Source organism: Camelus ferus, chromosome 1 (genome assembly GCF_009834535.1).
Source record: "Camelus ferus isolate YT-003-E chromosome 1, BCGSAC_Cfer_1.0, whole genome shotgun sequence".
Taxonomy (NCBI): Eukaryota; Metazoa; Chordata; class Mammalia; order Artiodactyla; family Camelidae; genus Camelus; species Camelus ferus.
Window position 1 is genome coordinate 94,093,471 of NC_045696.1, and position 14,603 is coordinate 94,108,073.

Genomic DNA, 14,603 nt, shown 5'->3' on the forward strand with positions numbered 1-14,603 from the left:
CCACTGGACTCTCATGTTCGTCCTCACTGATTTCACTTCAATAAATGGGTATGTTTCTTAACTGCTCTTCTTGCTTCCTCTGACAGATGAATTCTAGATAGCTCGGCCAGCTTAACAGCATTAAAACACAGATACAAATGTAACTTTTCCTTGCTTAAAACTCCTATGTTTCAGTTACCATACTTATTATTACTTAAGTAATAAAACCCTGACACAATTGCCTTAAATAACGATGTTTATCTTAAATAATCAGAAGTTAGGAGATAGAGTAGTTCCAAGGCTGATTGGTTTGGTTGTTCTATGATGGATTCAAGAACGTTTTCTTTTCATGTTTCACTCCACTGTCCTCAAGTTGGATCCCTTAATGGTCACAAATTAGGTGGCTCAGTCCAGCCACATTGTTTAGATATACAACATATATATGTTTCATTGTGCTTGTCCTTTTTTTTAAGTGTGATAAAACTTTTCTAAGATTTATCCTCAGCATAATTCTTCTCACATTTTACTGACATGAAATGTGGCTGCCTAAATAAGGTTACAATGATTGGTTTAGAACAATCAGGAATTATCCCCAGATCCCTATGAGGTGCATCCTTGTACAAACTTAGTCTTGCTAAAAAGGAAGAAGAGTGTTAAGATGTTGGGTAGGAAACTTACACATTTGAACTGCCACCTCCATCTCCTTCCTATTCTTTCTCTACTCCTTAACTTTTTCTTTTTCCCTACCATCTCCATTGTTTTTCTCTTCTTTCTCATTTTAATTTTCTCTTTCTTTAGCCTTTTCTTAATAGTGCATCACTGGTGACATCCAGGTTTGATGAAGTTTCTGATCTATGAAAAGAGTTTCAGAGAGAGGGAAATTTTTTTCTATGGTTATATAACATATTTTAGTCAGATCTAATAATTAGCAAATACTACATTATTGTTGTTATCTTTAATCGGCAAAACTTTATATACTGAAAGGGCAAGAGAGATGAAGGAGTATGAGAAGGTTCTTTCAAAGAATTTAAGATTGAAGTAGGCATATGCTATATTTACAGGTGAAACATGTGAACTGACAGTACACTTAAATATCCAATTAATAGTGTGAAAACACTTGTGCAGCCACTAAGGAAAACAGTACAGAGATTCCTTAAAAACTAAAAACAGAGTTACCATATGATCCAGTGATCCCACTTCTGGGCATATATCCAGAGAAAACTCCAATTCAAAAAGATACATGCACCCCAGTGTTCAGAGCAGCACTATTTACAACAGCCAAGTCATGGAAGCAACCTAAATGTCCATTGACAGATGACCGGATAAAGGAGTTGTGGGGTATATATATATATATATATATATATATATATATATATATATATATATATATATATATATATACACACACACACATACATACATACACACACACACACACACATATACACAATGGAAAACTACTCAGCCATAAAAAAGAATGAAATAATGCCATTTGCAGCAACATGGATGGATCTAGCGATTATCATATTAAGAAAAGTAAGTCAGGCAGAGAAAGACAAATATCATATGACATCATTTATATGTGGAATCTAAAAGAATGATACAAATGAGCTTATTTACAAACAGACTCAGACATAGAAAACTAACTTATGGTTCCCAAAGGGGAAAGGGAGCAAGGAGGAATTAATTAGGAGTTTGGGATTAGCAGATAAAAACTACTATATGTATAACAGATAAACATTAAGGTCCTACTATATAGCAAAGGGAATCTACATTCACATTTTATAATTACCTATAATGAAAAAGAATATATATATGTATAACTGAATCACTATGCTGCACACTAGAAACTAATACAATATCGTAACTCAACTAAACTTCAATTTAAAAAAAGGGAAAAATTAGTGGAAAAACACTGACATACAAACTTCAACGGACTAGAGTGATTTCTCCCCTTTTGGAGTGGCAGTAAATGATGGCGAAGTTTATAGCAGTGGGACAATAAATCCACCTCTAAAACTCTTAGGGATAAAAGGACAGAAAATGTAAAGAGTATTCCAGAGAAAAGGGGATATTTGGAGAGTTTTGAGGGGAGGAAAAGGAGTGAAGTCACACAGCAAGATAATGGACCTTCAGGAGAAAATGGGAAAGTGAGTGATTCCCAGTGGAAAGAAGTCTAAAGGTGTCTTGAGACCAAGGAAATTGAATATTCATTGTTAAGCTGTTTGCATGTCTGTGATTTAAACATCCTCCATTGCTCCAAATCTAAAAGTACAATCTTCTTACATACTTGTTTTAGAAGGAAGCCAAGAGTCCCATGTGTGGGTGACTATGGAACAGAATCTACAGGTGAGGATGGAGAGATAAGAATAAGATTGAAAATTTCAGCAAGAGCCAGAGGTTGAAGCCAAGGCATGGCACTGGAACTCCAGCCAGGACTTTCTAGGAGGGAAAAACAGTCCTGGAGCAAGATCGGCCTTCCTGTAAAGTACACAATAAAAAGCTCTTGAAAATTTTATCTATTTCTCAAAGGGTAGAGCGACTTCAGCTGCCATCTGGATTACATACGAGTCATTGAAAAAAAAATGAGACCAGGTTAGGGCCTGCTTACAGTAAAGCATCCTATAAATGTATTTTTCTTCTCTTTTACTTTAACAACTAAGGGGAATATGCTGAATTTAGAAACAAACAAACAAAAGGCACCAGCCTTGATATTAGCCTGAACTACCTTCAAGCCTTAGCTCTACCTAATACTCAGTATGTGGCCTGTGGTACATTTTCTAACCATTCAGGGCTTTATTTTCTCAGCAGCAAACTGATCATAATAATATCCACCTTGCAAGGTTATGCAGGGCACAGCATCTGGTAGACAGTAAGTGCTTAATTAATTGTAACTGTTGTCATTGTTATTTCTACTAATAAAAGATAACAGTTATCATGCACTCGGTATGCTGGGCATGACGCCTGGCACTTTACTTGATTTATCTTATTTAATACTTACAATGACCTCATAAAGTAAGTGAAATATTTGTTTTACAGATGAGGAAGCAGAGACCAGCTGGTTGCCAACCTTCCCAAGGTCATGTAGAGTCCATGTCAAGATTTGAAACCAGATGGAGCCCATTCTCCCTAAGGGTAAGCTATGGAAGAGAGGAATGGGCCTCGGGATCATCAGATGGACTTCTGTGAGGGAGGCTTCAGCTTGGACAGAAGGATCTGGAAGTTTTGCTGAGTCACGCTTCTAAACAGACATGGGGAGGCAGGAACATCCGTGGTATGTCAGGATGAGAAGGGAAGCAGTAGGGAGGCAGGAAGCTGCGGAGGAGGCATTATAAGGAAGCAGTGGGAGTGAGGGAGGAAAAGCATGTGGAACTTCAGGCAAGACATTTGCATGTGCACTGGGGGTGGGGTTAAAGATGGATATGTTGTCTTGAACTTCTAGCACATGGACAGGTTGTGAGTTGGGTGAACGAGATGATTGATTTAAGTTGGTTAAAAATGGTACATCTCTGACTCCATGAGGCCAGACCTTCCAGGCTGAATGATTCATCCTTATGCTGTGCAAACGAGTTTCTTTTCTTGAGAACATATATCAGACAGGTCACACGAGCAATTAGCTGGAAGCAATCTAGAACAAAGGTGAATTGATTCAAGCTTCACCTATCTACCCCTTAACAAGATCGGGTGAGTTTATATAGTGAAGGGAAGGGAACACAGAGAGGAAGGGGTGGGGAAGGGAGGAGTGAGGCAGCGCAACCAGTCAAATGGTTCCACAAACAAGCCACGTACACTTCAGTGCCTCTAGCTTTTCCCACGTGCCCCTGACCAGCATTCTTTCTGCCATGACTACTTTACTCTTCTGGACTGCACTGGTATACCAGGTCAAGTTAACTCTACATTTCTCCGTATTTTGGGACAATATTATGGGTAATATTAAACATCAAGCCATGCACTACCTGCTACTATTATGGTTGAAGACATAGAAGCTATGTGTTTGAGCTGAATGATGCAGCCCAAGTTTGTGTCATTCTCTCCCATTTCCAGATGAGACTATGGGACACACCAAGGCTGTTCTTCGACTTCATGCCCTATCTCTGATCAGAAATGAATTGTACTGAAATGGAACACTGTGTTTCTATACTGTATTACAGTTACCTCTTTATCTGACCATGTCTTCCATTTGTGCACTGCATCCCCAAGGAAGGGGCCTGGTAAATCCTTACTGACTGAGTGAATACAATTATATTGAAAAGGAGCTACATAAAAAGGGACTGTAAGGTGTAACAGAACGAAATGTTCAGTAATACTCCTGGCTTGACCCACCGGTTGTCTAGATAAATTCGTATCATTCATCCGTTAGGATTATTTTCTTTCCTCTTACATACTTGACATTTCTTTCCACCAAATCTATGCCCTGGCTTTTGCTGCATCATTGCACCAGCAAGTGTTTGTAAACTTGGTACTGTGAACAGTTATAAAATGAAGCAGTAATACCATGGGGATGAAAGCTGACTTTTCAGAATATGTCCTATTTGTGAATCAGATTAATTATTTAGCAAACCATAAAAATAGCTACTATAACTCTTAAAGCATGATCTTTCCTCCTATTAAGAAAACTGTCTGGAAAAATAATTCTAAGCACTCAGATATGTCCTACGCTTGTAGCTGGAGGGGGTGTTAGGGACAATTTAGTCCTATGATGACAAAGCTTATTTTTCTCTCTTTAGTGTTAAATTTCACTCTGAGTTATAATTATGAAGCTAATGTTATGTCATTATCTCATGAAAAAATAAGATCTTCTTAGCTTACAAGGTTATATTGATAAAGTGATACAGGGTTAAGAACTACGTAAAGATTTTTCTTTCCCAAGAATTGCTATTCTTTCTCTCTCTAACTGGTAGAAATGGTATACTTCAGTAGAAATTACCCACTTCACCCAATTGGGTCTAACATATAACTTTAAGACACCAAGTTCTTTTCTAAAGTGATGATAGATTTGCAAATTTTCATTTTCTTTTTACTCTTTCTGACAAGTCATATATATCACATGATTATTTCAGAGCCCATAAAATTCAAAGAGAGAGTCACAGATGCCAGTGAGTGTGAGAGTTGGTGACCTGGAACAGGCGCTGATGTCACTGACGAACAGCTTGGCAGTTAGAAGCGCCAATCTTTGGCTCCCACCTACTGAGCCCCGACATCACTTCTCAGCCAGCTTGTGGCATCTCTTTGCTCTTTCCAGTGTCCAATGGATCTCAAGGATTAACTTCAGCTTAATTATTTTTTAAGTCCACCCTAGGGTTTCTCTTCCCTCCAAATAGGCTTGTTGGGGAGTCAGAGTCCTTTCGTCTCTCACCCTCTCTTCTGTTTCCTTTTCACCACTCTGTAAAATGCAGAGGAGCTGCTTCATTTTAAGGATCTTACAGTTAATTTTTTAAAAAGAAAGAGAGGGCAACAAAAAAAATCACACACACACACACACACACATTTCTCAGAGTCACTCAGATAAAATATGAGAAAGAGTTAACTGGCAGGGCATCTGGGCAAAAACAATACTTGATACAATTCCAAAGGAAGATTGCTTATATTTTGCAATCTCGAGTGCGAAAACCTTAAATCTAAGAATCGATCCTATAAGATCTATTTGATTAAATGATTTATGTTTAATAATAATTAAAAGAGTTCTTTAATTCTAGACTTGTAAAAAAATAATTTGTCAAGAATAACTAAATTCACACTCTGTAACAAGATGAGATTCTGTTTAACAACTACAGTCCGATGATGAATGGTCAAGGGTATATATGAGAGTAATAGCTCTCCTCTCATGAGCCCGTACTATTGTAGGAATTATATTAAATGATAACGATGATCTCCACAAACACCTGACACTATACCTATCCCCTCACTTTTAGCAGGTGACCTTCCCATCTTCCTCACAGAGAAAAATAGAAATCCCCTTGGTTATTTTTTATCACTGAGCCTACATGTTTTTGTGGACCTGCACCCACTTCCCTTTATTCCTATGATAGTTGAGGTGTCCCTCCTTTTGAGGCCAATCCAATGGTGTTTTGGTAAATGTTGAACAGTCAGCTTTCTGAAAAAGAAAAGTTTCCTTATTTGTAATATTTGTTGGTATCTGTGATGTAAATACTGCCATTATGGCTGATTTTAAGCTACCAATATGATATCACTGAACGACGGATGGATGGAGATGTGCACGTAGGCTTTTGCAAGCCACCACCCAGTCAATAATCCCTGTCTTCTGAAGAAGCAGTAGAGAAAGGTGAACCTGTACGCAGACTCTGGAGTCAGCCTTGCCTGAGTTTGTATCCTGTTTCTAACCATCAACATGTCTATGGTTTTGGACAAGTCATAACTTTTTTGTATCTTAGTTTCTTAATTCCTAATTCCTAATTAAAATTATGCTTAATAAAAACATACCCTACAGGGTAGAGCAACATCATCTTCCCAATTTGTGACAAAAAGGATAAGATATCTTTGAGACAGAGTACTGTTATTAATCTTCATTTCACAAAACTTCTGTGTCTGTGGGTCTGTTTCTGTTGTTTATAGATTCATTTGTATTATTTTTTGGATTTAACATATAAATGATATCATATAATGTTTGTCTTTCTCTGTCTGACTTACTTCCCTCAGTATGATATTCTCTAGGTCCATCCATGTTGCTGTAGAAGGCAATATTTCATTCTTTTTTAAGGCTGAGTAATATTCCATTATATATATGTATGTATGTGTGTGTGTATATATATTATACACCACATTTTCTTAAACCAATCATGTATTGATGGGCACTTGGGTTATTTCCATGTCTTGGCTGTTGTAAATAGTGCTGCTATGAAGTTAGGGTGCACATATCTTTTCAAATTAGAGCTTTCGTCTTTTCTGGATATACAGCCAGGAGTGGGACTGCTGGGTCGCATGGTAGCTGACTGCTTTACCAGTTGCACAGCTACAGTGTGACGTGAGGTATCTTGCGTAGCATCTGCTACCAGTGATTGGATCCTTATTGCCAGCTCTCATTTTAGAACTGCATTTCTAGGACCATTCATCTTAGGTTGGATTGAAAATGGACCCTGAGACATGATTTTGAATGGAAGAAGTTTACTGGGGTGTGCTCTCATGACATCTGTAAGAGAAGGTGGGAAGATGAACTGGACAGAGAAAGAGGTTGAAGGGTGATGCGGCTGCACCAGAAGTCTCAGCTGATTTGGTGGGAACTCTGGCACTGGGATGGCCCTTCTTGCTTTTATTTGAGGCAAGTGTTCCTCAGCAGTAACAAATAACTGTGTCTGGTCTGTTCACAGAGAGCACATTCTTCCTGAAAGGGAGATCTGGGTGGTACACAATGTCAAGCACTATACCTTCAGGAAAGATTTTCTACTGGTGACCAAAGCACTCTTTCGATTGGCTTTTGTGATGTCACACTTTCCTGGTTATCCTCCTAACCAGACTTGAAATGCTAGAGTCCTTAAGTCCTGTGCTCTGCCCTCTTGTCATATGACACTCTCTCCCTGAGTGTTCTATCTGATCCTGTGGCTTCTGTTACCCTCTCTATTCTCTCTGCCAGACATCCAGTTCATTCTTGGTATTTCGAGGCTACTTAGCCTTTCATATACGAGAATAAACTTATCTTCCCCTCCAAAACCTGACACTCTTTCATCATTCCCTAACTCTATAAATGACTCTACCATCTATCCAGTTCTGAAACCTAGAAACATGGGGAACCATTCTGGATACATCCTTTCTCTCATTACCCTATTTTATCAACTTCTTAGCCCTGTTAGTTTTGTCTTTTGACAATTTCTTGACTCCACCTAATTTCTTTCATCTCCACCACAACACCCTAGTCTAAGTACCATCATCTCTTGGCTAGCAAGCTGTCTAGCCTCCTAAATGATGTACACCCACTCTTGCTCCACTTCAGTCACTTTGTTCCACAGCTGTAACAGTGGTCTTCAAAATCTTCAGTTCTGATTATGTCATTCTCTTACTTAAAACTCTCCTACGGCTCCTCATGGATCTTTGGATATTGCTGAAAAGCCTTACCCTGGCAAAAGCCCTGTTGTGATCTCCTGTTTTATCTTGCCACATGCTGCCCCTTGCTTCCTCTGTGTCAGCTACAGACTCTCAGTTCCTTGAAAGTGCCATTCTCCCTCCCATCACTAAGTCTTTCTGCATTCTGCACCCTTTCCCTGGAAAACCTGTCCCCACACATGACCCCTTCACTTAGTTCTTAGTCATGTTTTACATGTCAGGACTAACATCACTACTTCATGGAAATGCATTCATTGAGTGAATAAATAGAAGAGGCCTATAAGTCTTTTAAGCATGAAGAATCTCTGTTTGGAGTCAACTGAAAACAGATCTCTCATTTGTGAAGAGCCCTGGCTCTTGCTTGAGAACTACCACTGAGCATCTCCAGGAGACTGCATAAGTTGGTGTTGCTGTGAAATAACTTCCTGATGACTATCATATGGATTATAAACACATCCTAAAGAGACAGTCCTATACCTGTCCTTACTAACATTTATTTCACAGGACAAAAGTCCTTGATTCTTATGTAGATAAATATCTCATTAACTCTTTAAACCAGTAAAATCGTTTTAAATGAAATGGTTTTAAATACAACAGAGGGGGCTACTCTTTTTTAATTTCTTAAAACTGGTCTTCTTTTCCTTCACACTGAGCTCTAGGCAAACATAAATATTTCACATTAGAATTCTGTGCCTGATACGACTCATGTCATTTCCTCCTTGGAATGCTTTCCTTCCTGAACCATTTTTCTCTGTTTACCGCCCACCCTCAATGTGTACAAATCTTGAGTTTTCAAGTCCTATCCATCTTCACTTTTTCCTTGGAAAATTTTTCTTATTCTCTGCCCTAAGTTTCCTCTTATCCCAGTAATCCCTCTTCTTTCAGAATTCAGATTTTCTGCATCTCTCTTATGGTATGCTCTTATATTCTTTACCTGTATTTTAATTTCATGTGTGCAAGTTTATCTTTATTGTATTGTGAGCTCCTTGGAGCTACCTATGTTTGAATTTCTTTTTTAAAGTCCTCACTGCACCCGGCATAGTGCCTCGCCCAAAAAAGGAAATCAATCAATGTGTGTTGAATAAACAATTCAATTTAATGAACAAAAGATTTTGGTGACCAGTGATGAAACAAGGACCACAGAGGAGCCAGAGCCTAAATAAACAGATAAATATCCCAATCCAAAAATGGGCAGAAGACCTAAACAAGCACTCTTCCAATGAAGACATACAAATGGCCAATAGGCACATGAAAAAACGCTCAATATCGCTAAGTATCAAAGAGAAATGCAAATCACAACTACAAAGAGGTATCACCTTACACCAGTCAGAATGGCCATAATTTAAAAAATCCACAAATGATAAATGATGGAGAGGGTGTGGAGAAAAAGTGAACACTCCTACACTGCTGGTGGGAATGTAGTTTGGTGCAGCCCCTATGAAAAACAGTATGGAGATCCCTCAAAAAACTAAAAATAGATATACCATATGATCCAGCAATACCACTCCTGGAAGTATATCCAGAGGGAACGCTTATTCAAAAAGATACATGCCTCCCAATGTTCACAGCAGCACTATTTACAATAGCCAAGACATGGAAGCAGCCTAGATGTCCATTGACAGGTGACTGGAGTAAGAAATTGTGGTATATTTATACAATGGACTACCACTCAGCAATAAAAAAGAATTTGTAGCAACATGGATGGACCTGGAGATCGTCATTCTAAGTGAAGTAAGCCAGAAAGAGAAAGAAAAATACCATATGATATCATGCATATGAGGACTCTAAAAAAAATAAGAAAAGAAAAGGAAAGGAAAAAAATGACACTATGAACTCATCTACAAAAGAAACAGACTCACAGACATAGTAAAAATCTTATGGTTACTAGGGAAAGGGAGTGGGAAGGGATAAATTTGGGAGTTTGAGATTTACAAATGTTAATCACTATATATACATAAAAACAGATAAAAAACAAATTTCTTCTGTATAGCACAGGGAACTATATTAAATAATCTCATAATAACCTTTAATGAAAAAGAAAATGAAGATGAATATATGTATATATATGCATGACTGGGACATTGTGCTGTACACCAAAAATTGATGCATTGTAACTGACTATACTTCAATTTAAACAAACAAACAAACAAACAAACAAATAAATAAATAGGACAATGGACCAAGAGCCAAATAAAGGAGCCAAGAGTAAAGGAACCAAAAAAAAAAGAGATCTTGAGACTAAAGTTCAACATTAGATGATTCAGTTGAAGTAGTTGAAATTGTAGGAATTCCAAAATCAGGGGCAAGTTAGGTGACTCACATGCTGAATCATGAAACCTCCCTGCTTGAAAGAAGGGTGCTAGTTGGTTTAAATTACTATATTATTTTAAGTGGTTTTCCTCTTTTAATCTCAAGTTAGAGGAGAAAAATGATGTGTCCTATGACTGGAAAGATATGAGGAGATACTTCAGCAGTGAAACCAATCTTGGGAAGTAGAATGATAATCTGAAAAGGGGAAACAAAAGCAGAGCAAGAATTCTGTCAAGCTTCTCAAGGATAAATGGGAATGCAATTGCTCACTCAGAAACTTTAAAGTCCCAAAGAAAGAGAGGGTACAAAGTAAAAAGATTCAGTGGAGTGGTATTAAATGGGAGCCTAGGGAGGCAGAAAGAGTAGGGACAAAAAATAAAACATAAAAGTCTTCTGTGAAGCTTTAGGATTTATATTTTCTTATCCTCCATCTGTATTTTTGGTGTAATGCAGTCAAAAATTTCTGGTTGACCGAATTCAATTTTCACCCTCATGTTCTGATACAATGTAGGTGCAGTTTAAAAAATCCACTGAAAACAATTTGAAATATATCTTTAAACTTACTGATTCTTCTATTTTTTTTTTTTTTGATTACAGTAGTCACTTTGGACAAAAGGTATAAGAAGTTGGAAAATTTAGACTTCAGATGACTGTAACCACATCATTCAATCCTGCAGTCTCTATATTCAAAAAGTCAAGGGAGATAAAGATCTTTATTTGACATCAAGGCATACCAATTTTCAATACCTCAGTTCACACTAATACATTTTATGCATGAGCTCATCTCTTCTTTCATATTATATGCATTCCTTGGTGCTCGTAAAAGTTTCTCAACACAAGACTCATTGTCTTTGTGTTCTATCACTCTTACATTCTAGAATGCAGGCACCCAAATAGTAATGATCTCATAGTTGATGAATCAAGTCTTAGATGTACTATGAAAAGGACAGATTATTGCTAGAAGAATTAGGGAACATGAAATGCAGTGGTATTTTGAATTATACATGCACAAACAAAAGAGGAGCTCGATTTTGTGCAATATCCACGATCATCCATAGGAATGTCTTTCCTTTTCCTTGAAGTCAGTCTTAATAGCATACATATTATTTACTTATCAAAGTGAAAATTAAAAGCATTAAGTGTAAGCCAAATAACTGGTGATTATAGGAAAAAGTATTCTAAATTACAAACTATTTTTCAGGAAAACAAGAACGCTTTGGTTATAGCTTGGCAGTCAGTCTAGTTGTGTAGAATATTGTGTGAATCTGTTAAATGTCAGAACAGAGTAATAACAGCTCCAGCAAATACTTCTCTTGGTCTATAATGCACATATTTTTAATGTAATAATTTAAAAATCTCTTATTACCTAGCACCAAAGAATTTTTATTTACATTTGATCTCAATAATAATCTTAGGGTATTTCTGTCTTTTCTCTCTTTTTTTCCCACTTTATAAGAAAAGAAGTTGAACAGAAACAGTCACTTATAGTGGCAATACAAACAAATAATAATAATAAAACACTTCCAGTACTATCTGAGACTTCTTGGGGAAATAATTCCCAGAATATCTATCATATTGAAAGTCTCCTGGAATCACTGGGACTTAACTGTTACTATACAACAAGAAATGTTTTTCATTAGGGTGCAAAGATCATGTGAATGAGTCATTTTGGGTAATTATTCTTACTGAGGACTAGTGGGAGAATTGAATGCACATGGGCAGCACATAGACCAGGGCTGAAAACTTTCTGAAATGACTGTTGTTTTATGAGTAGTTTTTATATTATGCCAGGCTCAAATTATTTTGATTTTAGTTTGAATTTAATTTTTTTTCAAAATTACATACGCACATAATTTAAGAGCCAAGGGCTACACTAGGTTTGTTTCCAAAACAACAGTGTCAACTCTTTTTCTTTCCTCTTCCTCAGAAGCAACCACTTTTACGTCCTTTAGTTGACTTTCTTGGTGTCATGCTTTTTAAGATTGTTACTCCTTGATTTTTCAGTGTTAGCCATTATCTATTCAGTTTCCACTATGTATGACAAGGACTGAGGTCTCTTTTCTCCCTCAGCCCTCGCCATCCTCCCCAAGGATTATAATTTTGCTTATATGAATATTCAATGTTTATATTATTAATGCTATGAAATGCAATTCAAGGCTGAGCCATATGATAAATTGTTATTTTTCTATTTCTGTTTTCTCTGGAGTTAATTGCCATTCTTTATCTTCTTTTCCTTAGTTTCCTAATGTGTTCATGGCTAATTCAACCTCAAACCTTTTTGGCAAACTTTTTTCTATAAAGAGCCATAAATCTTTTAGACTTGTAGTTCTTTAGACCTTGTGGTATCTGTCACAGCTACTCAACTCTGCTAGTGTAGGTTGGACCCACAAGCTGTCGTTTGCTGACCTCAGGTCCAAATCATTCCTCAAGATTTTAGTTGCCTCAGATATTCCATCAGTTTTCTTTTTTTCCCTCCAGAGAAGTTTCTCATGGGGTTGCTCTCTACGTCAGTATCACAGATGCCATCCTAGTGTGTCCTTCAGCATCATTATGAGGCTTTCCTTTGGTTCTTTTCTTTTGTTGGATCTCCTGTTACTTGTACCCCATGTCTTTTCTCTTTCTTGGCTAACTCCCTCACTTAAATGGAAAACAAACAAAGCTGTAGTAATCAAAACAGTGTGGTATTGGCACAAATACAGACACACAGATCAACAGAACAGAATAGAGAGCCCAGAAATAAATACACACATCTATGATCACTATGACAAAGGAGGCAAGAATATACAATAGAGAAAAGACAATCTCTTGAGCAAGTGGTGCTGGGAAAACTGGACAGAAACATATAAAACAATGAGATTAGAACATTCCCTCATACATATATAAAAACACACTCAATATGATTTAAAGACTTAAATGTAAGACCTGAAACTATAAACTCCTAGGAGAATATAAGAGGAACACTCTGATGTAAATTGTAGTAGTATTTTCTTGGAGCTGTCTCCCAAATCAAACAAGGCAAAAATAAATAAATGGGACCTAATTAAACTTAAAAGGTTTTGCACAGAAAAAGAACCATTGACAAAATGGAATTACAACCTACTGAATGGGAAAAGATATTTGCAAATAATATGACCAATAAGGGGTTAATACCCAATATACATAAACAGCTCATACAACTCAACTTCAAAAAAACAAACAACCCAATTAAAAAATGGACAGAACTAAATAGACATTTTCCCAAAGAGGAAATGCAAATGGCCAACAGGCACATGAAAAGATGCTGAATATTGCTAATTATCAGGGAAATGCAAATCAAAATGACAATAATATATCACCTCACAGCTGTCAGAATGGCTATCATCAAAAAGGCCACAAATAAGAAATGTTGGTGAGGATGTGCAGTAAAGGGAACCCTTGTACATCATTGGTGGGAATGTAAATTGGTGCAGCCACTGTGGAAAGCAATTCCATTCCTGGGTATATATCCAAAAAAATAAACCAAAAACATTACTTTGAAAAGATACATGTAGCCCAATGTTCACAGCAGCATTATTTACAATATCCAAGACTTGGAAGCAACCTAAGTGCCTGTTAATAGATGACTGGCTTAAGAAGATGTGATATATGTGTGTGTGTGTGTGTGTGTGTGTGTGTGTGTGTGTGTGTGTGTGTGTGTATATGCATAACGGAATATTACTCAGCCATAGAAAAGAATGAAATATTGACATTTGCAACATGTGGATGCACCTAGAGAATATTACATTCAGTGAAATAAGTCAAAGACAAATACTTTATGACTTCACTTATATGTGGAATCTAAAAAATAATACAAATTAAAGTATATGCAAAACAGAAACAGACTCACAGATATATAAAACAAACTTGTGATTACCAAAGGGGAGAGGGAAGGAGGAAGGGACAAATTAGGGGTATGGAGTAACAGATACAAACTACTATATCTCAAATAGATAAGCAACAAGGATATACTATATAGCAAAGGGAATTACACCTATTATCTTGTAATAACCTGTAATGGAGTATAATCTGCAAAAAAAACTGAATCACTATGCTGTACACCTGAAACTAACACAATATTGGACATCAACTATACTTTTTTAAAAAAAAAGGGATGGAATTAAATTAACAGAGATTTGTTCTTCTCTTAACCCTGATAGCTCCAGAATGACTTTCACTGTGATTGCATCATAATGGTGGACAAAAAGGTCTATAGTATAATTGCACTACAAAGTTTCAGAGAA